The sequence below is a fragment of the Coregonus lavaretus genome (genome assembly GCF_964263955.1).
Source record: "Coregonus lavaretus genome assembly, chromosome: 3".
NCBI classification, from domain to species: Eukaryota; Metazoa; Chordata; class Actinopteri; order Salmoniformes; family Salmonidae; genus Coregonus; species Coregonus lavaretus.
In genome coordinates this window covers 48580683-48604468 of record NC_139990.1, presented here as the reverse complement: position 1 = coordinate 48604468, position 23786 = coordinate 48580683, and the positions used below count along the sequence as shown (strand labels likewise).

Genomic DNA, 23786 nt, shown 5'->3' with positions numbered 1-23786 from the left:
CCTTGATGGAACAAAACGCACAGAAATTACAACATCAACAGAATAAAATGTATTCTCAGTGATGAGAGCGAAAACCAGCAGGCGTCGAGGTGTGATACAGAATGAAAGGTCAGACCTAGAAAGAGAGACCCACAGACATGCGTCAGAAGCATGGAGTAATAGGAATAATTATAAGAACATTTATACAACTATTGATCAATAAAAAAATCGGCAAACATCCCATAGCACACATTTTATGAATGATTCACAAAATACAGAAGTGAACAGATATTGTCTACAATCTCTCTATATAATTTAGCCTACAACTCAGTAATAGTGAAATAATTTTGAATTCCAATTTCAACTCTTATAAAAGTAAAATATTGAAGATTGATGAGAATTTATAGACCAAAAGAAAAACTACAATCACTTCACCTGCGAGCAGGATAAAAATAATAAATCAATCTAACCATTATCTATATCGTGAAATATCCTATGAATCTATTAAATTATCATATGAACACTTTTTAAAACAAACAATAATATGAAATGAAACCAGTTATTTGCAATTAATAAAACAACTGTCTTCAAAAGAGCATGGCTATCATTTTGTTAAAATTGCCGGTGGTTATTTCCCGCGCTAGTCTGAGGCTCATGCACTAGAGGTCTCAGGGTTCAATAGGGTTCGTTATTGGAAAGAGAAAATAGGTTACAATATCCACCTGAGTAAGTTATGAATCTCAGAACCGAAACCTCTCCGCTCCCAGTGCGTCTTGCTGCCAGCCAGAGCACAGCGCACCGCAGACAAGATATTTCAAAGCGCCTAGCGCCCCCTCTCTGCAGCACTCACCTACAAACACTGAACAATACCCGGACTAATTCTCTCCACCAAACCAGGGACCAGCCCTTCCTCTCCGGACTCATTCTCTGAACTGTCCCGGCCGGGAGCCATACAGTCTGTTTTGAGATCACTGTACAGTTGAACTCCGAATCCCCAGTTTGGATAGGTTCTTAACATTCTAACTTTTCCAATAGGCCTGCGGGCTGACTAAATCTAAAACTATAACCTAGGGATCTAACACGTTTTTTGTTGTTGCTTTGTCTGACATGTTTGTATGCCACTCAATGTCTGGAGAATGAGTTAGACCTATAGGCTTAATAATAACATGAACCTCACCAGGATACAGACAGTCGCTCCTCTCAATCTCTCAATCTCTACCACAACAGAATGCTTGGCTAATCAGGAAAGGAAATGTAATATTCTTCCTCAATTGTTTATACTTCATAGACGTGGTGGTCATTGTTTTCAATTACATTCCATGTTATTTGTTTCTAATTCAGTGTGCTGTAGTAATATATCATATTGAATCGGTGTCAGACCGACATAAAGTAAATAGCCTGTAACGCTTTTAAGAGCAAAAAGTCTATATGCATTTTACGCTTTTTAAAGTAGCCTATATGTAGACAAAAGGGCCACGAAAAAAGCTACAATTGCACTGGTCTGTGTGTGTCCATAATGTGAACACAGGGCAGAAGGGTCTCCTCTCTCTCTCTGTTTCTCTCTTGAGCCGGCCGGTGGGTGTTGGGCCGCGCGCCCCGGTAACCTAGAGAACCGCGAAAGAGCAGTGAAGCACGCGCCCCGAAGCGCCGGTTTAGCCCCCCCACGCCAATAAGCCAGTCAGCGCGAGGCTTCCAGCAAACAGAGAGAGAAAAGAGAAGAGATAAAGGAGGTCTGGAGAAATATACAAGTACAGTAAATTAGCCCTGAGGAGCGAGGCTGTCAAAGAGAGGAGACTGTGTGTGTGTGTGTGTGTGTGTGTGTGTGTGTGTGTGTGTGTGTGTGTGTGTGTGTGTGTGTGTGTTTCTGTCTACACATCCAAAACCAATTTTAACCGCCTGAGAGAAACTCATACCACACATCTCATAGTGAAAGATACAACTTCTGGCCTTCAAATAAATTATATGGACTAGAGACTGCTGTGTGATTAGGAGATCTCAAAGTTTAATTGAACTTGGCCAATATATTTGAGAATCTGACTGATTCCTAAATGTAAAAAAAAAAGTAGGCTATTGGTCTGGTGGTCCAACCTGGTCTCCGAGCATGTAGTGTTATTCTGTATTAAATGTTGCATATGGTATGTATTAATTTCTGGATGTCCAGCATCCATTTATTATGATATGTTATGAATTACTATTCATATGATATGTTACGAATTTGCAAAACATACAATATGTTAGGATTTTGCCAAATGTATGATATGTTACGAATTCAATGTGTTGTGGCTAAAGTTAGCTAGGTGGCTAGGTTGCTAATGCTAACGTTAGCTAGATGGCTAACGTTAGCTAGGCTAGGGGTTAGGGTTAGGGGTTAAGGTTAATATTAGGAGTTAGGCTAAAGGGTTAAGGTTAGGGGAAGGGTTAGCTAAAGGGTTAAGGTTAGGTTTAGGGTTAGGGGAAGAGTTAGCTAACATGCTAAGTAGTTGCAAAGTAGCTAAAAAGTATTAAGTAGTTGCAAAGTTGCTAATTAGCTAAAATGCTAAAGTTGTCCATGATGAGATTGGAACACGCAACCTTTGGGTTGCTAAACATTTGCATTATATGCCCACCCATCCACCCCGACCACCTTTCGTTGTTTCCTTAAGTAACCAATGGTCTTAGGTAAACATACCAAACATAACATATCATACTAATTTGAGTGTCCTGGATTTACATTTACTATGTTATGTCTAGTCTATGATACCAGACTGGGTGGTCAGCCCAACCTTAAGCCTCAGTTCGAGTCATGTAGCTGCTTGCTCCAGGATGACGTTTAGGTCAGATCCACGTTCGATTGAAGTAACTTCAACTTCAGAAAGAGGCAAGGCTATAGATCAAACATTGACATCGTCCCCTAATCATGTGAGCTATAATGTGAGCAATAATAGGCCTGTCTAATTCAGAAAAGCCACATGCTATACATAGACAGACATTCAGACAGACAGTCAGAAATACAGACAGACAGACAGATATACAGACAGTGTGACAGACATACGGACATACAAACAGACAGACAAACGACAGACATACAGTGTGACAGAGGACATTTACAGTTGGTCACCGGCTGGGTGACAGCTCTGGCTCCATGTACTAGTGTTTATAAAACAATATTTTTTATTTTGTAGGCATATAATCACACTGTTTGTTCTAAACTAGGAGAAACTTGCCTGTTTGGATAAATTATGTAAGCATAAATAATTTGAAATTAAACTAAGGCTGCCTGCATGTTCTTCTGCAACTTGCCAGTCAGTCAGATTTATTTCAATTATATAAAATCGTCCCATGAAAAAACTCTCATATGCAAGATTTCTGTACCATAGGCCCAGGGCTAATATTCACCCAGCACACAGACCAACAAGATCTCACGGTTTTACCAATTAAACTATGCCGTAAAGCCGGGAATAAATGGCGAGGTATTAGTCAGACACACTCACTCACACACGTACAGCAAACTATGTGTTTTGTTTTAGAACTATTGCAAAGGCATCAAACATGATGTCCACATAAAGCTGAATTAATACATAATCATGTCCTTTATAGCAGTGGAGATAATAAGAGCCTTGATGTCAGCTCTACTCTACTCTCAGCCTATCTGACTGTCTGTGTTCTTCACTCAGCTCCATTAGTGCCTAATACTGCCTATGTCTCCCACTTCATTGTCTGACTGAGAGGCAACCATTTCCATGACAACCACAAAGAATATGATACCTTCCTTCAGCAAATTAAATTCAAATTCGGTTCCATCTGCCCTCGGTGACACCAAACACAAACCGAGGTTCCCGAGCGCACGAGTTTGCCAAATCAACAGGTCATCATGCACGCGAAAGTTAAAGACAGCGCTAGTGTTTTAACAATATTACAAACGGGTTGGTTTCTGACCAAACATAGCCTACAACTAATTATGTTTCTCTCTGAGACCAATAGTCTAGCAGCCTAATGTAATAATGAATTAAGTGGTCTTTAGAATATGAGAGAAAGTCATTAATTCCCAGAAGTAAAGACAGTAACTTACTTGTTTGCTGTAGCGGTTCCGTCTTTACATGTGTTATTAACCTAACATAAAGTCTCCTGTATAGATCCAGAATAATTACAAAAATGGCCAAAGCTGCTGAAAAGTAAGACGTATATTTGCAGAACTCGTTGAGGATGAAGCGATAGAAAAAACAAGGTCTTCTTTTTTTCTTTTTTTTATTCTTCTAAAGTAAAGTAGGCTAGAATATAGTCCGATGTGTGTTTTAAAAGTGTTTCCGAGTGATCCTGTGTATGTGCCAGTGATGATGCGCGCAGATGTAAAGTGGTAGTGCGGGATTGTTTATGTGCGCGGTCTGAGGGAGAAAGTCTAATTGAGCATTTATGTGAGTCTGCCTCCTCATAGAGCGCCTGGTATGCGCTACGTCAATGTGACGCCATGGGAGAGGTGACGTCACTCACGGTAGAGCTCCCTCGGCCCGGGCCACGCCGTACAGTACTAGACACATAAGCCCCGCACGCTGTGTGCCAGAAAAAGAGCGAGAGAGAGAGAGAGAAGTGTGGTTGAGTGAGAGCGGGTTAATCTTATGATTTCACGACGGAATAGTTCCAGACATGCCCAGGCGAGGGCGAGCATGTGACTACTGTACATGTAGTTTTCCCCATTACATTCTGGTAGTTGCACATTCATTTCCGGGATCTAAACCGTTTTTATGAAGCATTTTTCCACCATAATAGTTTATATATAATCTATGAATTGGTCATTTTTTAATTAATTTTTTAACCCTTATTTTACCAGGTAAGTGGACTGAGAACACATTCTCATTTACAGCAAGGACATGGGGAATAGTTACAGGGGAGAGGAGGGGGATGAATGAGCCAACTGTTCATAACAGTCTGTAAATAGGCTACTCCATTATGTAGGCCTATCCAACTATTTCAGGTCTTTAAACCAGACCACCCTGTCACACAACTTCATCAGCCACATATGTCAATTTCATATCATTTTGAAGAATAATAATTTTTCCTCTTATGAAGTGCAAATAACTGAGAATCAAACAAAGGAAATCAGTAATGTAATGAACATCAGCATGCAAATGGTATTATGTTGTTTGATGTGACACATACTCAAGAGCTCTTCCTGAGCTCACTGATGATGAGAAGTTTGATGAGTACAGCAACCATATGCCTGTTTCCATTTCACTTCACACACAGTGGAAACCTTGTTTTACCTATCCAATCCTGTCAGTATTGACCTAATAGGAAAGACGGAGTGCTCCTGCAGGAACGCATCATTTCGGGAGGGGCCCCGGGGACAGACCAAGGATTACAAAACCACACAACAAAGCTTCATAGTCAACAGAGTTTCTCAGACAATCCCCCAGGCCTATTGATATATAGAGATATAGAGATAAATAGAGATAACTTGAACATGAAACCAAACACTGGCCTAAAGGCTAAAGGAAGGTCTCTGTATTGACTGATTGCCCTCTCCCCTCCATATTCCACCTCCTCACCCATCCACCTCTTCTCGCAACATTCCTTCTCTCCCCTCTTCCTTCCACCCACATTCCACCTCGTCACCCTTCCACCTCTTCACCTTGCTTCCTCACCTTTTCTTCAACATGTCTTTTCCACCCGACCCCTCTACTTCTCCTCCTCACCACCTCTCCTCATCCCTCTACCTCTCCTCCTCACCACCTCTCCTCCTCACCTCTCCACCACTCCTCCTCACCCCTCCACCTCTCCTCCTTACCCCCAACTTTCCTCCTCGCCCCTTCACCTCTCCCCCACACTTCTCCATCTCCGTTCTCCAATTTCCTTTTCCATGCGTCTCCACTCTCATTCTCTGTTCTGATATCTGTTTCATTAACCTCAGTCCGTCAGGCTTTTAACAACCTGTGAAACAACAGCCTGTTAAAAACATGTCCTAGTTCACTTCAATACATGTTTTTTTATTTATTTATTTACACTGTACTTACAGGAATAATTACACTGTGTAGCTCAGTTGGTAGAGCATGGCGCTAGCAACGCCAGGGTTGTGGGTTCGATTCCCACGGGGGGCCAGTATAAAACAAATATTTAAAAAATGTATGCACTCTGGATAAGAGCGTCTGCTAAATGACTAAAATGTAATAGGGCACAGTAATGTGTTTTTACATTTTTTATTGGCGCTGATCATTTAATAAGGCAATACACAGACCTGTACAAATACTGTTTAATGATTTTGTGTAAGCCTTCCCCGAAAGAGCCATTAGATGTGACGTGTTTCCAGTTCCAGGTCTGTGTGTGTGCGTAGTGGTTATTCTAGACTAGAGTCTCGGCGCAGCCATCAAACTCAACAATAAATGGGGCAGCTGGAGCCACTGAGAACAGTAAATCAACGACAGCCAACCACTGGACGCGTATTTCTTGGCCACGTTCTGATCCTGGCCAATGATCAGCCCCCGGAGGCGGGGTCAGGGCTTGACGCACTGAAGCGCGTGATTGACGTAAGCGCTGTGGCTAAATTTAGATGCTGGCGCTGCGGCTGTGTGAGATAGCAGAGGGCCCAATTCATTGTGCCGGGGAGAGCCCGACTATTTTAGAGATGTGATTGTGATCCAGCCAAGCCAAATATAGTCGTAGACAGGTATATTTAGCGGAAAGCGTGTCCCTGCTTCTACTTGGCAGAGGGCAACCTGTCGATATCCCTGCCCTGGCTACTAAGATACTAGGCTACCTGGAAGCTATTGAGATATGTTGGCTAACTAAATTAGCCGTGTAGGAAACTAATGTTGGTGAGTTAATTTAGCCGGGGATAGTTTTACAGTCAGGTGACCGTCGGGCTGAAAGAGAAAGTAGATGTTTTATCAGAGAGTCGTGTTGTGCGCAACTGGAGAGCATGAGCTAGTTGTCTCCAGTCCAGTTTACGGGTTTATATCCAAGCGGGAGGAGAGTTTGGAGAGACGAGGAATATCTCACTAGACCCGAGGATAACCATTCTCCGGTAGGTTTGTGAAAGTGAAGGCTTGTGAGTTTCTGTAGCCTACAGCACTAGTTAGATTTCAGCGGACATAAACTAGGCTACGCATGAAGGCAGCATCCGTTGTATTGGGGATACAATTTATGTAAACCTTACATTGAGTAAAATGGAATAACACGTAATTTAAGCAAGCTTCACATGTGGACTAAAAAACAACCGCAATTATTAGTATTGACATGACCATGGAATAGAACTGCCCTCGTTTGGCACGGCATCGGTGCGCAGTGGTGGAGACCGGAGAGTGGGGCTGCCTCGCGGGGGAATCCCCGCTCTCTCGTGCGCTTCACTTGAAATCCCTCTGACACAAGTATCCGAGCGCGCGCTGGTCCCAGTGAACCTGTGTGATCCGACGGCGTGCGCGTGTAAAGCCTGCTCTAACTTGAGTGTATGAAAAATGACGTTATGATTGACTGACTATCTGGGAATGTATCTAATAATAATGTATACCTACTGACCCACACACTGACTTGCTCCCTCAAAGCGACGTTTCCATCAGTTTCCAATAAAGCATGCAGCGTCAGATCCCTTGCTCAGAGACCATCTGCATGTTGATGACTGAACACTGAGCTAAATAATTCCTGTTGCTGCATCCACAGGGCCACTCAATGAGGTAGGCTATGCAATGTACTGACCTGGTCTAAAATGCCCAAATCATTGGTCATTTTAGACCAACCATAGGTCTATACTTGTGTGCCACAATTATAAAGTCTCAACACAGTCTCCAAACGTGAAGGCAGTGTTTATTTCAGCCAAAACATAAACCACATATTAATTAATAATTATTTAGACAAGGTCTAATCACAGGCATATAAGATTATTGGAGATAGGCCTGGATTTATTAGTTTCATGTGCACTGCTCGGTAATGTTAATGATGACAAATTAATAGGAACCTTCTGTCAATTATGGATATAGGCCTATGTGGGAAACAGGTAGGCCTACACAGTAATTTCAGCGTGACTTACCTCCTACTGATCTTCTACTGTTGTGGTTTAGACCTCATCTTATTGATTCATTAAATAATCAATAAGAGGTCTAAGTGTGGCTATTTTATTTCTGCCCCCCCACCTATTCTCACCCACGCATGTAACCCTCACCCTGCTCTGGGTTTTCCCTCTGTTGAGCAAACAGTCCTGTGTGTGTGTTTGTTTGGCCGCTGCGTCCCCTGCTCTGACCTCATAGTTGTGATGTATTAGCCCAGGTTTCCTTTCTGGTTGTAGGCCTCATCCTGCCATATTAGCCTGCTATTCTCTTCCAACAGACAAACGGAAGAGATGAGGATTATAGTCCAGCCTTGACGACAGATTATAACTCTGACATCATGACAGATGTGTGTGTGTGTGTAATCGTCTGTGTCTTCGCGGTGCGTGTGAAAGCCCATAGGAGGTGTGTGTGTTCTTGTTCCACCTGTTATAGAATTCCATACACACCTTCATGGTAGATTTGCATTGAATGCCCAACACTGAAACAGCGAGGTATTCCTGGACCTAATGCTGTCTCTTACTGACTGACTGACCATATTGTGAGTTCAGTATCATCATCATCATCATCATCATCATCATCCTCTCTGACCCCTGTCTCAGTCTGTCTAGTCTGTGGCCTCAGGTTATACTGTGGTGTACTATAGCACTGTGCCACTGTCTCTATTCCAAACTGCTGTTAGTCAATGTCTAGTCTCAAGTCCAAATACTGTTCCTAGGCTTATCTAGTCTCTAGTCCAAATACTGTTCCTAGGCTTATCTAGTCTCTAGTCCAAATAGTGTTCCTAGGCTTATCTAGTCTCTAGTCCAAATACTGTTCCTAGGCTTATCTAGTCTCTAGTCCAAATAGTGTTCCTAGGCTTATCTAGTCTCTAGTCCAAATACTGTTCCTAGACTTATCTAGTCTCTAGTCCAAATAGTGTTCCTAGGCTTATCTAGTCTCTAGTCCAAATACTGTTCCTAGACTTATCTAGTCTCTAGTCCAAATACTGTTCCTAGGTTTATCTTGTCTCTAGTCCAAATACAATACTGTTCCTAGGCTTATCTAGTCTCTAGTCCAAATACTGTTCCTTATCTTGTCTCTAGTCCAAATATTGTTCCTAGGCTTATCTTGTCTCTAGTCCAAATACTGTTCCTAGGCTCATCTAGTCTCTAGTCCAAATACTGTTCCTAGGCTTATCTGGTCTCTAGTCCAAATACTGTTCCTAGGCTTATCTAGTCTCTAGTCCAAATACTGTTCCTTATCTAGTCTCTAGTCCAAATATTGTTCTTAGGCTTATATTGTCTCTAGTCCAAATACTGTTCCTAGGCTTATCTAGTCTCTAGTCCAAATACTGTTCCTAGGCTTATCTAGTCTCTAGTCCAAATACTGTTCCTAGGCTTATCTTGTCGCTAGTCCAAATACTGTTCCTAGGCTTATCTTGTCTGTAGTCCTAATACTGTTCCTAGGCTTATCTAGTCTCTAGTCCAAATACTGTTCCTAGGCTTATCTTGTCTCTAGTCCAAATGCTGTTCCTAGGCTTATCTTGTCTCTAGTCCAAATACTGTTCCTAGGCTTATCTAGTCTCTAGTCCAAATACTGTTCCTAGGCTTATCTAGTCTCAAGTCCAAAGTCTATGGTCTGGTAGTCTCCAGCCTTGCCTTGGTAGTCTATGGTCTGGTAGTCTCCAGCCTTGCCCTGGTAGTCTATGGTCTGGTAGTCTCCAGCCTTGCCTTGGTAGTCTATGGTCTGGTAGTCTCCAGCCTTGGAAGTCTATGGTCTGGTAGTCTCCAGCCTTGCCTTGGTAGTCTATGGACTAGTAGTCTCCAGCCTTGCCTTGGTAGTCTATGGTCTGGTAGTCTCCAGCCTTGCCTTGGTAGTCTATGGTGTGGTAGTCTCCAGCCTTGCCTTGGTAGTCTATGGTCTGGTAGTCTCCAGCCTTGCCTTGGTAGTCTATGGTCTGGTAATCTCCAGCCTTGCCTTGGTAGTCTATGGTCTGGGAGTCTCCAGCTTTGCCTTGGCAGTTTATGGTCTGGTAATCTCCAGCCTTGCCTTGGTAGTCTATGGTCTGGGAGTCTCCAGCCTTGCCTTAGGGCACTTAGAGTTGTGCTGGGTTGACACTATTGAAGAAGAGGAATGGAGGAACAGAGAAAGAGAGGAACAGAGGAAGGCTTTTATCTGTGTGTCACTAAATCTGTTCCTACGTCAGAGGGGGGTCACTGGTGTAATGGCAGGCCAATGAATGGGAGCATTCTTCCCCTCTGCCCAGTCGTCACACACACACACACACACACACACACACACACACACACACACACACACACACACACACACACACACACACACACACACAAGCTTGAACACACACGCATGCACACACGTTTGCAAGCATGCACATGCACTCTCACATACACACGCTTGCATGTGTGCACAATTACACATATACATGAATGCACATACGCACACACAGTCACACTCACACACACACCCTCTCTCAGTCACACCGGGAGATTCCCTGGGGTAGTCCGCTCATGGAGTAACACAACACATCCCAGGCTCATCACACCACACATACTCTATATCCACTATAAGCAGTGATTCCTCTAGACAGATTGCACTGTTTGGTAGTTATTCAGTAGTGTGGAAGAGCAGGTCAGGACACCAGAAACGCTGGGTTTTCTAAAGTATGTGTGGGCCTGCTGACCTTTCATATTACTACAGTGACTACATGGTTCAACTCTGGCATCATGCATCCAGGTGATCTGACTCTAGTCTGTAGTTTCCCTTTGCTATGCATGTCTGGGGGGGATACGAGTGTGACAGTTTGTGTGTGTGTGTATGAGAGATTTACTGCCTCAGTAACTCTGTAATTAGCGTTTATACGGTGCGCAGCACATTTACTGTAATCTGACTCACCTGTGGTGGTGTTGGGAACGGAGGCATAGCTGGCACTGTGCAGGCATGGGTGGCATCAACATTCTACAGCCATGCTGCTACTGCTACTGCTGTGGCTACTGCTGCTGATGTTACGTGTGCTATGCAACATGGCTGGGGTGGGTTGGGTGGGGTTACCTGTGTGTCAGGTGGGTGATTGGCATCCGTGTTGAGGGTTAGGGAGGGGGTTCACAGGTCCTGTTCTGGGCCTCGTTTCCCAGAGCCTTCGTAGTGTTAAGATCATCGTTAGAACCTTCTTACGATGTATCTTCAGTAGCCGAGGTGTTTCGCAGATCCTTCGTAGCGTTAAGATCATCGTTAGAACCTTCTTACGATGTATCTTCAGTAGCCGAGGTGTTTCCCAGAGCCTTTGTTAGTAACGTGTAGAGCTGCCAAAGTGCATCGTCAGATCTCCGCTAAACATAGAATGAAGATGTTTAGGCTATCTGTCTGTCTGTGACTGCAGATAACTTCAAAATGAAGTTGACTACAAATACAAAGTTGCCGAAGTATTTTTAATTGTGAAGGAAAAAATTAGTGAATGATAAAATTATGCTTCAAATTAAAACCGAGATGACTGCATTAATATATACATACATGAGCCTAAATCTACTTTAAATCCATGTAATTATATTTTGCAACTAGGCTGTCTGTAATCTTTGCCTCAATGTATTTCATGATGTGTGACAACTTGTGCGCAATGATGTGCCCAATCTGTGATTTAGTGCATTATTATTGAGTAAGCATAATAAGCCGCCTCAATAGCCTATTTGCAGCCATAATTGGTAATATCTCTCTAGGAGCTGATCCGTCATCAGTATTGTGGAATAATTATGTTAAGGTAACAGAGCAGAGCTGCTTTTCTGTCGATCCTATCAGTATCGACACATGGTCTAACGACGCGCTTAGCGAACGTTCTCTCTACGTGCTTGTTTGGGAAATCATCGTAATGCTTAAGTTACATTTCAACTGGGAAACGAGGCCCTCCCACTGGGAACAGACGTCAGTTCAACGTGTAGTTTTGATTTACATTTGGTTGAGTTGTCAACTAATGTGAATTCAGTGCACTGTAATCCCAAACAGTTGTACTAGCTCATAAGTAATAAGGTCATAACAGTCAAATGTCGTTATGCAGTTGACCAAACTATAAAGTTTTGAGCTCTGTTGAGATTTATGCCACTTTAATTGAAGAGGGCTCAATATTTTATAGGTAATTTGTGTGGAACGCTCAAAAAGTTTAGGTAGTGTCATGACGTTATCGACGTCATGACGTTCTGGTGGGTGGGTCATCTCTCCCTCAGGAAAGCTGAGTCAGCCATCTTGAATTTGCCTTGATGCGGGGATGTTTGGGCCGCCCGTGTGGATGTGGAACACAGTTTAATTTGTTTTAATTTGTTTGCAATGCGCACTTTTATGCTGCCCGCTTGAAACCACCACCACCTCCGTTTTTATCATTAGTCTTATTGCCCTCGTTTTCTTAAGCGCCATCTTATCATCACCTCTGATTTGGTAAGTAACTCTAATGTTTTTTTTGTTGTTTTTTTTTAAATTGAATTTCGATAGTCTTAAATGTGGAACTGGGAATACATTTGTACAATGTGCACAGTGAATATTTGTTGTAAATAGTTTAAAAATCCAAGTAATTGTAACTTTAGAAGTTGTTAAATATGTGACAAATACGTTACGTTACTTCATCTTACAACGGTGTAACGTTATCAGCGGGTTTCCTGGATGAACTACATTTCCCATAATGCATGTTTGCCCGGGACATTGACGGTGGAGGAAGGTCCATGAGTTTTCGCTGTTCGCCGGTAATACAAGTGCGTGCTGTGAGTATACTTATTTCAATAAGTGTCTGCCTTACACAGTAAATATTTTACGTTATCGAGCTGTGTGTACGTGTGTGCTAGCGTGAAACGAACAATGCTAAACAACATAATGTGAGTGTGTTATCATGATGCTAACCAGGCCTGTGTTTGTATTTCTTCCTAGGCTCAAGTGTGTGGTTGTGAGATCATCTCGAAATCCTTTTAACAGTTCAGGTAGGATGTATTATGAAATAGTGTTACTAATGTAATACATTGCTAAAACCAAGTATAGAGTTTATTTGTTATAATTCATTGGTATTAGATTTAAAAGGTGATCGAATAGCTCCTGATTTGTAATGTCATTAATGCATTTCTTTTGAAGCAATGTTTTTAAAAAATGTACAAGTGAATAGGTTGGTTTACTTTTAAGTTTAAATTTCCCACGTATCTCGTTAAAGTTTTGACCAATGAGCTAACTTGTTAAGTTGTGGCCAATGGGAGAGTGGACTGGTTGCTGGGAAAGAAAAGAGAGGGAAAAGTTGAAAGAAGGGAGAGGAGAGACGTTAGTGGGGTTGGTGAAGGAAAAACGACCAAAGGAAACGATAAAGAGAGAACAAAACCATACCTACAGAGTTTTTTTAAGGGAAATCCTGATTTTATTTCTATAAGAGAGTGTTTATTATTTAGTTAAGAAAGACCAAGTGGAGACTAAAGCTGCCGTTGCATTGTGGAGACATTCGACATCCTAGAGGTTAGCCTAGCATCGTGCAAGACTTGGAGAGAATTGCTTGTGACGATCAGTTCGGGTTTCCAACGGATGTCTGTTGCTGCTACCGAGTACTGGCTGCATTGATAGCTGTGTTCGCTGTGGATCTTGTGAGGACACCTGCACGGAACTACTATATTTTGCTGAGGCATTATCTACAAGTAGTGAGTAACTACAAATGTGGGGTGGACTTCGGGACTTTATGTATGTCGTCATTTTTTTTATGAGCTCCAACGCGCGCCCAGGGTTTAAGCAAGCTTGCAAATAATTTGGACATGGGTTGTGGAAAAATCATTGGGGTTTATAATTTTTATTTCTTTTGATGTGATACATTGAACATTTGATTAATATAGATCTTGAACCTTATGTCTGTTGTATTGGTGGAGTCATTTACTGTTTCAGTTTCATTTAATGCATGGGAAAGCATATCCTTATAACAATAACCAAGTCTATAATCATTCTATCTGAAGTTAATACCCTATTTGTCATTCACCCTAGCAAGTTTACAATAGGGATTCTTATTGGAGATGTCCTTCTCACCTAATATCCCATGCTGTTCAGATATTCTAAATAAGGTAATATCGTGAGAGTCAAATTCGAGCCTGGTCAGAGGGTTACACTAATAATTGGTTTTATTTTATGTGTTTCCACAGTCATTCTTTTGCTATTTCTCTAAATGTTTTTATCTCAACTGTGGGGTCAACAGTTGATCACTTGAACCCTTTATTAATACTTTGTTAAATACAAAGAACAACAACAGAAATAGAAGATCTATAAGCACACAACTTTGATGCTTTGCTTGTTAATAACTAACTTGCTTATCTTTTAACATTTTCATTTTTACTATAATTAGTGTACAATGAATGTTTTTGATATTTGTGTAATTATTATTGTAATGGATATTTTTTGTCCATGTAGGAACAAAGTGATGTAAATATGAGACGGGCCCTCGTCCTTCGTGCACTTCCTGTGTACCTGCGTGAAGATGCCTCCAAGTTTTTCAGGACCTGTAATGTAAGTGTACTGGCCTCACTATCAATCCCTTTGCTTAGCTATTCAGTCAGCTTAAACATGACATCACTCAAAGAACTCTAGGAGAACCAGAGGGGCATTCCAGAAAGCAGGTTATGTGAAAACCATCAGTATAGCCAATTGTATTTTTTCCAACAACGTAATTTCAAAGTCCGTGTTTCTAGTTTGTCGCCGCATTGAGTATGAGATAAAATGTTTTTATATTTCATTTTCAGCCAATTTAAATAAAACAAAATAGCCTAAAATAAAACATTGAACAACATTCAACCACTTCCTTAAAGGCTAATATAAAATAAAGTGATGTTAAATTCAAAATGAAAAGACGACTGCATCTGAAACTCTGTCAGTGATTTATATAACAGCCGCAGCCAGAAAATGTCTGCTTCCTGTTTTCTCCCGTTGCCATGGTGAATAACCGTATCGGAGCTCCATTGATGATGGCTTTTTACTAGTCGTCAGGCACAAGCTCAACTCAGAGTTAACGTACTCTGAGTCAACTTACCTAACTCAGATCAGCTGTTCTGTAACTGAAAACTCAGTTTCACTTCACAGGGTAAGTCAACTCTGAGTTCAGGGTTAGGCTCAGTTTGTTGAACCTCCTTTCTGGAATAGCCCCCAGGACCTGTTTATGAAGTTTCCTTGAGTTGTTATTCTGCAAACTGACATGTAGAAATTACATAAATGAAAAGGTAAGTATAAAGAATTCCACTAAACAAAAAGTATGCTTACAGGTAGGTGTGAAACTAACATAAAATAATAAGCATGTGTAAAGAAAATAGTTTAAACATGTAGCTTAGTTGCAGTCTAAGTGCAAAGTGACCGTAATGTCTAGACATCATTAGCATGATTTGTATCCTTGAGGGGCTGAACTCATTTTTGTATTATTTGTGTTTTATAGTCAGCAGATGGTCCAGACCTCACTGACACTCCGGTGGCTCTCCTGACAGTTGTCACTGATGATACTACTGATGCGGCCCTCTTCAGCCCTGAGAGCATCTGTATTGTCGTGGAAGATGAAATACTTGTGAGTGGTCCCACAAACCTGGCTGACTCATTTCTCCTGCTCTTTGGGTATGTCTATGCACTAGACCTACAGTACCCAAAGAATCTCGAGCTTACATTCACATTTATCCAAAAAGTTGTGATGTGTCTTGAGGACAACAAACCACTGAAAGGGCGTCTACTGACACTGAAGAATGATTTGTTCAATGAGTGAATCACTCAGAATGGACTATTTGTTGAGCTGAGTATTGAGGATGTTTTTAGTTTTTTTTCCCCTCTTTACAAATGTAATAATTTGCCTCTTCTACCTCATGTTTAATATGTTACACTGTTTGCCTCTTCTACCTCAGATTTAATACATTGATTGTTAATAGATAAATATCACAACATTGACGTATTGCCAAGCCCAAGTTTTTGTACTGTACTTGTGGGAAATGACTGTTGAATTCATGCACTATACATGTTTAATGTTGTGTGACCTAATGCTTACCTTGATGTTGCCAGTTGAAGTACGGCACAGTAGAAACCAGTACTTTTATTTGAATGTTTTATTTAAAAAAAGTGAGTTGCAGCCTTCAAGGTACAGTAAGTGCCAAAACGTTTTAAATGGCTCCACATTCTAATAGTTGTCATTGCTGTTGAGGATGGATTATAATTAGAATCTTATTGAATTTTATCATGAAGCCTTTGTGAGTTTTTATCATAATGTTTACTGAATAATGTGATATGGAGACCCAAAAAACTGAATCTACCCTCTGTAGCAATGACCACTATCAGAATATGGAACTATTAACACTTAATGTACTTTAAAACACATTTTGTTTTTATGGAGTCATTTCCTTTTCCTTTTTTGTTTTAATTTATGACAAGCACTTTGTTTTGACTGAGCTCCTTTTGATTCGTGCCTTTTTAAAAGCACATTGTGTTGAATAAAAAAAAAGTTAAATTGTCACTGTGGTGTCACTTTCATGTTTTCTAACATTATTCGCTGATTATAATTGTGTAATGGACCGACATCAGTATTTCAGTTTAGAATTAATTTTGATTGCATGTCCCACATTATGAGTTGAAGAATATTGAAAATGTTGAGTGTATTTCACACATTATATGAGTTGAAGAATATTTAAAATTTTGAGTGTATTTCCCACATTATATGAGTTGAAAAATATTGAAAATTTTGAGTGAATTACTCCCTAATTATAAGTTGAGTGTCACGCCCTGGCTCGGGGGACTCTCGTATGTTGAGCCAGGGTGTTAGTTTCTATGTTTTGTGTTGTAGGTTGTGGGTCTAGTTTGTATTTCTATGTTGGCCTGAGTGACTCCCAATCAGAGGCAATGAGTGTCAGCTGGTTGTCTCTGATTGGGAGCCATATTTAAACTGTCTGTCTTTCCCTATGTGTTTGTGGTTTCTTGTTCTTATTTGGTTTGTGTTAAACCGTAGACATCACGTTATCGTCTGTTGTTTTGATCGTGTGATCAGTATAATAAATAATATGTTCACCTTCAACGCTGCGCCTTGGTCCTCCTCCTTAGACGATCGTGACAGAAGAAACCACCAAGATGTGACCAAGCAGCGTGTCCAGGAGCCATCGCCAGGGAGATCCCTAACAGATCTCCTTCGCCTCCTCGACTGGGTCAAGCCGGATGAGGAGGAGAGGGGCTTGACATTGTGGCAGAAGGGCGAACGGCTGGCGAGGGACATGGAGACCTTGGCCACGGGTAGGAGTGAAGCCCAGAAATTTTTTAGGGGGGGGCTAACGCCGTGGACGACGGGCCAGCAGGAGACCGCGGCAGAGCGGCCCAGCGGGTTGGCAGAGGAGGCCGCCAGGTTACGGGGGCCACTGGTCGAAGAGGGGGTGGAAGGTGTAGAGGCACGGCGAGAGGTACTGGGGTGTGTTACCAGTCCGGTCCGGCCCATTCCAGATCCCGGCGTAGGACCAGTGGTGTGTGTCCCCAGTACGGTCCGGCCTGTTCCTGCTCCCCGCACCAAGTCAGTGGGGCGTTTCGTCAGCCCGGCTCGGCCCGTTCCTGCTCCCCGCACCAAGTCAGTGGTGCGCTTCGTCAGCCCGGCTCGGCCCGTTCCTGCTCCCCGCACCAAGTCAGTGGTGCGCTTCGTCAGCCCGGTTCGGCCCGTTCCTGCTCCCCGCACCAAGTCAGTGGGGCGTTTCGTCAGCCCGGTTTGGCCCGCTCCTGCTCCCCGCACCAAGTCAGGGGTGCGTTTCGTCAGCCCGGCTCGGGCCGTCCCTGCTCACCACACCAAGCCAGTGGTGTGCGTCGTCAGTCCGGCACAGCCCGTGCCTGTTCCACTGGTGCCTGGTTCGGCACGGGTCAGCTGCTTCACGCCGGAGCTAGAGCAATCCGCTCCACCAGTGTGCAGTCCAGCTCCGGTCAGCAGGGCCAGACCGGACCAGGGGTACTTTGGGGGGTTAGAGAGCGAGTGGGGATCATGCCCGGAGCCGGATCCGCCGCCTAGGCGGAGTGCCCACCCGGTCCCTCCCCTGTTGTGTTTGGTTGGCGCGGTCGGAGTCCGCGCCTTTAGGGGGGGGTACTGTCACGCCCTGGCTCGGGGGACTCTCGTATGTTGAGCCAGGGTGTTAGTTTCTATGTTTTGTGTTGTAGGTTGTGGGTCTAGTTTGTATTTCTATGTTGGCCTGAGTGACTCCCAATCAGAGGCAACGAGTGTCAGCTGGTTGTCTCTGATTGGGAGCCATATTTAAACTGTCTGTCTTTCCCTATGTGTTTGTGGTTTCTTGTTCTTATTTGGTTTGTGTTAAACCGTAGACATCACGTTATCGTCTGTTGTTTTGATCGTGTGATCAGTATAATAAATAATATGTTCACCTTCAACGCTGCGCCTTGGTCCTCCTCCTTAGACGATCGTGACATTGAGGAATATCAATATTTATAAGATAACATTGAGATAATTTAAGGCAACTGTAAATGTAATTTTTATTTTATGTAAACTTAAAACATTTAAAAACATCACTAAAATATTTTTGTGTAATCTGTTACAAAATAATTTTTGAGTTATGTGAACTTATTAGGGTTTACAGTGTGTGAAATCAACAAAAAATGTCACCAAGTTATTGGATTTAGGTTAAAAGTTGGGTGAAAATATGATGAAATTTCATTACGTTGATTACTTTTTTCCCCAAATCCAATCAGTTTTCCACGTTGATTCAACGTCATCACATTGAATTTTTGGGTTGAAATGACATGGAAACAACGTTAATTTAACCAGTTTTTGCCCAGTGGCCTGTTCTATATTTTTTGTGGTCCACTTAAAGGATTGCTATAAATTGTGAGTTACTCTTTTTTGTTTTCCTATTGCCATTATTTCGGGGGGTTGCCCACGTTCATTTCATAACCTAAGATTTTTGAATATTCTGAAAATAATTTTTGCAAAGGGGCCATTTGAGTTTTCAATATTGGTCAGGTATATCAGGAGAGCATCTGAAAATAAGTTTAGTTTATATTCATGTTTACCTGTTACATTTGAGTCCTGTCTTTCTGCAAGCCGTTCAATTGCCAGTGCAAACAGGAGGGGAGAGAGAGGACATCCCTGTCTTTTGCCCCTTTCTAAAGCAATTTCATCAGATAATGTATTATTTGTGTATATTTTGCTTTAGGATATTTATACAATATTTTTTATTAAATGTATTATTTCAGCTGGAATGTTGAAAGCTTCCAAAGTTTTGAATATAAAAGACCATTCAAGATGATCGAAAGCCTTTTCGGCATCAACAGCCGATATCTTGTTTTTTTGCATATTGTATTCAACTGAAACATGTTCTTGTATTTGTTTTGTAAGTGTCTATTTTTAATAAACCCTGTTTGATTGATATGTATCAAGTCTGGTAAGACTTTTGTCATTCTATTGCTTATAAGCTTTGTTATTATTTTATTGTCACAATTTATTAAACTTATGGGTCAATAATCAGCAGGGGACTCTTCAGATTTTCCTGGTTTTAATATAACTGACATAACTGTTTAATACATGGAACTAGGAAGTACTGAATTAAGTGACGTGTGTAAATAGGGGGGCTACTTTGTCCCAAAATTTGGAATATAATTCTATGGGAAAGCCATCTATTCCTGGTGCTTTTCTCAGTGCAAATGTTTTAACAGTATCTAATATTTCCACTTGGGTGAGCTCTGTTTTTAATGATACTTTTTTGTCTGCTGATAGTTGCTTCAGAGTGGTTGAGTCTAAGAAGGCTGTAGGATCCGTCCCACTGTTTGATTGTGATTTATATACATTTTCATAGAAACATTTAAAATTCACATTGTTGTTTCTAATGACCGCTTTTGTATCTTTATCTTTTAAAATGATAACTGGTTTAGCATGTATTCGTTTTGTGAGAGCTGCAACATATTTACCAGGTTTATTTGCCATTAAGTAGTATGCTTTATTTGAGTTTAACCTATAGTTATTGGCTCTCTTCAGTAGTAAAACCCAGTGTGCTGTTCTGTTCTCTCTATAATCCCATAAGGGACTGACAGGCACCAGCATGTCAACCCTGCACACAGCCTCTTCCTGCCCTGCAGCATGTTCAGCGCCTTCTAAGGAACTGTTGTGCAATCAAGCACCCTAGTGAGAATCAGGTTACCAGTGCAGTAGAACATGCAGAGTGTATGGTAAACAGGTCAGTGAGGCTATAACTCACACACCTGTGATTTGCATACAGTGAGGGAAAAAAGTATTTGATCCCCTGCTGATTTTGTACTTTTGCCCACTGACAAAGACATGATAAGTCTATAATTTTAATGGTAGGTTTATTTGAACAGTGAGAGACAGAATAACAACAAAAAAATCCAGAAAAACGCATGTCAAAAATGTTATAAATTGATTTGCATTTTAATGAGGGAAATAAGTATTTGACCCCTCTGCAAAACATGACTTAGTACTTGGTGGCAAAACTCTTGTTGGCAATCACAGAGGTCAGACGTTTCTTGTAGTTGGCCACCAGGTTTGCACACATCTCAGTAGGGATTTTGTTCCACTCCTCTTTGCAGATCTTCTCCAAGTCATTAAGGTTTCGAGGCTGACGTTTGGCAACTCGAACCTTCAGCTCCCTCCACAGATTTTCTATGGGATTAAGGTCTGGAGACTGGCTAGGCCACTCCAGGACCTTAATGTGCTTCTTCTTGAGCCACTCCTTTGTTGCCTTGGCCGTGTATTTTGGGTCATTGTCATGCTGGAATACCCATCCACGACCCATTTTCAATGCCCTGGCTGAGGGAAGGAGGTTCTCACCCAAGATTTGACGGTACATTGCCCCGTCCATCGTCCCTTTGATGCGGTGAAGTTGTCCTGTCCCCTTAGCAGAAAAACACCCCAAAAGCATAATGTTTCCACCTCCATGTTTGACGGTGGGGATGGTGTTCTTGGGGTCATAGGCAGCATTCCTCCTCCTTCAAACACAGCGAGTTGAGTTGATGCCAAAGAGCTCGATTTTGGTCTCATCTGACCACAACACTTTCACCCAGTTCTCCTCTGAATCATTCAGATGTTCATTTGCAAACTTCAGACGGGCCTGTATATGTGCTTTCTTGAGCAGGGGGACCTTACGGGCGCTGCAGGATTTCAGTCCTTCACAGCGTAGTGTGTTACCAATTGTTTTCTTGGTGACTATGGTCCCAGCTGCCTTGAGATCATTAACAAGATCCTCCCGTGTAGTTCTGGGCTGATTCCTCACTGTTCTCATGATCATTGCAACTCCACGAGGTGAGATCTTGCATGGAGCCCCAGGCCGAGGGAGATTGACAGTTCTTTTGTGTTTCTTCCATTTGCGAATAATCGCACCAACTGTTGTCACCTTCTCACCAAGCTGCTTGGCGATGGTCTTGTAGCCCATTCCAGCCTTGTGTAGGTCTACAATCTTGTCCCTGACATCCTTGGAGAGCTCTTTGGTCTTGGCCATGGTGGAGAGTTTGGAATCTGATTGATTGATTGCTTCTGTGGACAGGTGTCTTTTATACAGGTAACAAACTGAGATTAGGAGCACTCCCTTTAAGAATGTGCTCCTAGTCTCAGCTCGTCAACTGTATAAAAGACACCTGGGAGCCAGAAATCTTTCTGATTGAGAGGGGGTCAAATACTTATTTCCCTCATTAAAATGCAAATCAAATGATAACATTTTTGACATGCGTTTTTCTGGATTTTGTTGTTGTTATTCTGTCTCTCACTATTCAAATAAACCTACCATTAAAATTATAGACTGATCATTTCTTTGTCAGTGGGCAAACGTACAAAATCAGCAGGGGATCAAATACTGTTTTCCCTCACTGTATACTGACACAGAGCAGGAATGCAGCAGGGAGAGACCCAACAGTGCAGTCAGTGACTGAGGTTTCAGTAGGACATGTCCTAGGTGGAATGTCACTGTTATGCCCTATAAAGGCCCTAAGTTTGACTTAACCTTGTGACCTGGCAATGGAACATCATGTGAGATAAACATTTACAGTAGTACAGTAGAACGTGCATGTTAGACAGTTAAGGCCTACTAGTGCAATAGAAGATGTGTATGTTAGACCGGTCACTTGTGCTGTTGTGTGAGTTATACTTGTTACTAGTGTAATACAACACAGGTATTCACACTGTGTCTATGCAGCCTGATCACTAGAAATAGACTTCGATTTCGGACGTTTGAAAAGTTCCTGAGAATGTCGATCTATGCCTTCTTCGGTGCTCACAAAAAATAAGAACAATAATTGCCCAGCACTCAGGCCAACGAGCGCTGCTCAGACCACTGCGTCACCGCAGTTCACAATGCTCTAGCAAGCCGTGAGAATACATGATGATACTTGATGGTAATAGCGAGTTGTTTTTAAATATTTTGTGTTAAGCCTTCCCCAAACCATAGCCCTAACCTTAACCACTCAGAATGAATGTTTAAACTGTTAACCTTTGAGCTGTTTCTCTTTTAACCCTGTAACCAAGCTGAATTAACCCTGTAACCATGCGGAAATAAGACGTAAAAAATAGACGTTCATCCATAATACGTCAAATTTAGAAGGAAAACTTGTTGGTCTATGTGTGATGTACAGTAAGATTTTGTGTGGCGGTGTGTATATATTTTTGATGTAGCCAATAGTGTGCGAGTCTCTCTGTGATAGGCAATCATCTGAAGGCCAGTTTCTAGGAGTGTCAATGTCAGAAATGGGAACTTGCGTGTTTGTGTGTGTGTGTGATGATATAATGATACCTCTCTGTGTTATCATTAGATGATTCAACATACCAAATGATCATCTCATGAGCGCCGCTGGGTCTCTGGCAGTCGTCAGCTTGGTTTTCTGGCCCAGCGCCCTCACTAGAGGAACTGTCACTATTCTGGAGAGGAGGAGGCCCAGCGCCCTCACTAGAGGAACTGTCACTATTCTGGAGAGGAGGAGGAGGAGGCCCAGCTCTCTCACTAGAGGAACTGTCACTATTCTGGAGAGGAGGAGGAGGAGGCCCAGCTCTCTCACTAGAGGAACTGTCACTATTCTGGAGAGGAGGAGGCCTAGCTCTCTCACTAGAGGAACTATCACTATTCTGGAGAGGAGGAGGCCCAGCGCCCTCACTAGAGGAACTGTCACTATTCTGGGGAGGAGGAAGAAGAGGAGGAGCCAGGCCACTGTCATAGCCGGGCCGGGCAGTGAGGTCTCTGTCGGGACTGGGAGGCTGCTAGCCGGGCCGGGCAGTGAGGTCTCTGTCGGGACTGGGAGGCTGCTTGTGCTAGCTGCTGCATAAGGCCTACTAGCTTCCACCTGTGATGGTGTTTCGTCAGTCGAGGACGAGGTGGTAGCTTTGCTGATGTGGTTATCTTTGGTAATTTGGCACCAACTTGGTCAGATAAAGCTTTTTTGCATGTTATTTGTCACCACTTGGTCTTGCTTTTTGTTTATCCATCATGAACAATGCACTCACTCTCCATCCGAGTCCGACCTGATTCACCTAACTTTTTTGAACTTGATAGCCAATTAGGTGAGGAGGCCGAGGCGGGCTGCCGCCGGCGCCACTGAGAAATTGTGATGGATGATTTGAAGGAGTCAGGCGCAGGAGGGTAAATCACAGAATACAGCATTTTTTCCGGAATACAGTTACGCAGAAATGCGTCAAACAGTCCAGTGCGCAAAACAGGTGCACTGGAACCAAACAGGCACACTGGGAAAAATACCCCGGCAATACAAAATACACGGAGCTCAACCGAGCTACACTCTCCTCACAATAAACAATCACACACAATGACAAGGGGGCAGAGGGAATACTTATACAGGTACTGATGAGGGTAA

The 23786-nt window shown here is 42.4% G+C and overlaps 1 protein-coding gene and 1 long non-coding RNA gene across 3 annotated transcripts in view; one reads left to right on the top strand and one right to left on the bottom strand.

The window, feature by feature from the left end:
• The window catches only part of LOC311121598 (nuclear receptor subfamily 4 group A member 3-like), a 28998-nt gene extending 24883 nt beyond the window's left edge, over positions 1 to 4115 (bottom strand). The window contains 2 exon segments of the mRNA XM_084157979.1: positions 2 to 115; positions 4028 to 4115. The gene's annotated coding sequence lies outside the window, so the exon portion shown is untranslated.
• An 8208-nt stretch (positions 4116 to 12323) lies between these two features.
• Positions 12324 to 16461, top strand: LOC311116227. Of its 2 annotated transcripts, XR_014611382.1 has the most exons (5): positions 12324 to 12410; positions 12621 to 12730; positions 12894 to 12943; positions 14394 to 14489; positions 15406 to 16461. It is a non-coding gene; the product is annotated as an uncharacterized lncRNA (long non-coding RNA). The 2 variants fall into 2 exon arrangements; XR_014611383.1 differs by lacking the exons at positions 12324 to 12410; positions 12621 to 12730; positions 12894 to 12943 and adding an exon at positions 13397 to 13639.
• Positions 16462 to 23786: the final 7325 nt, after the last annotated feature.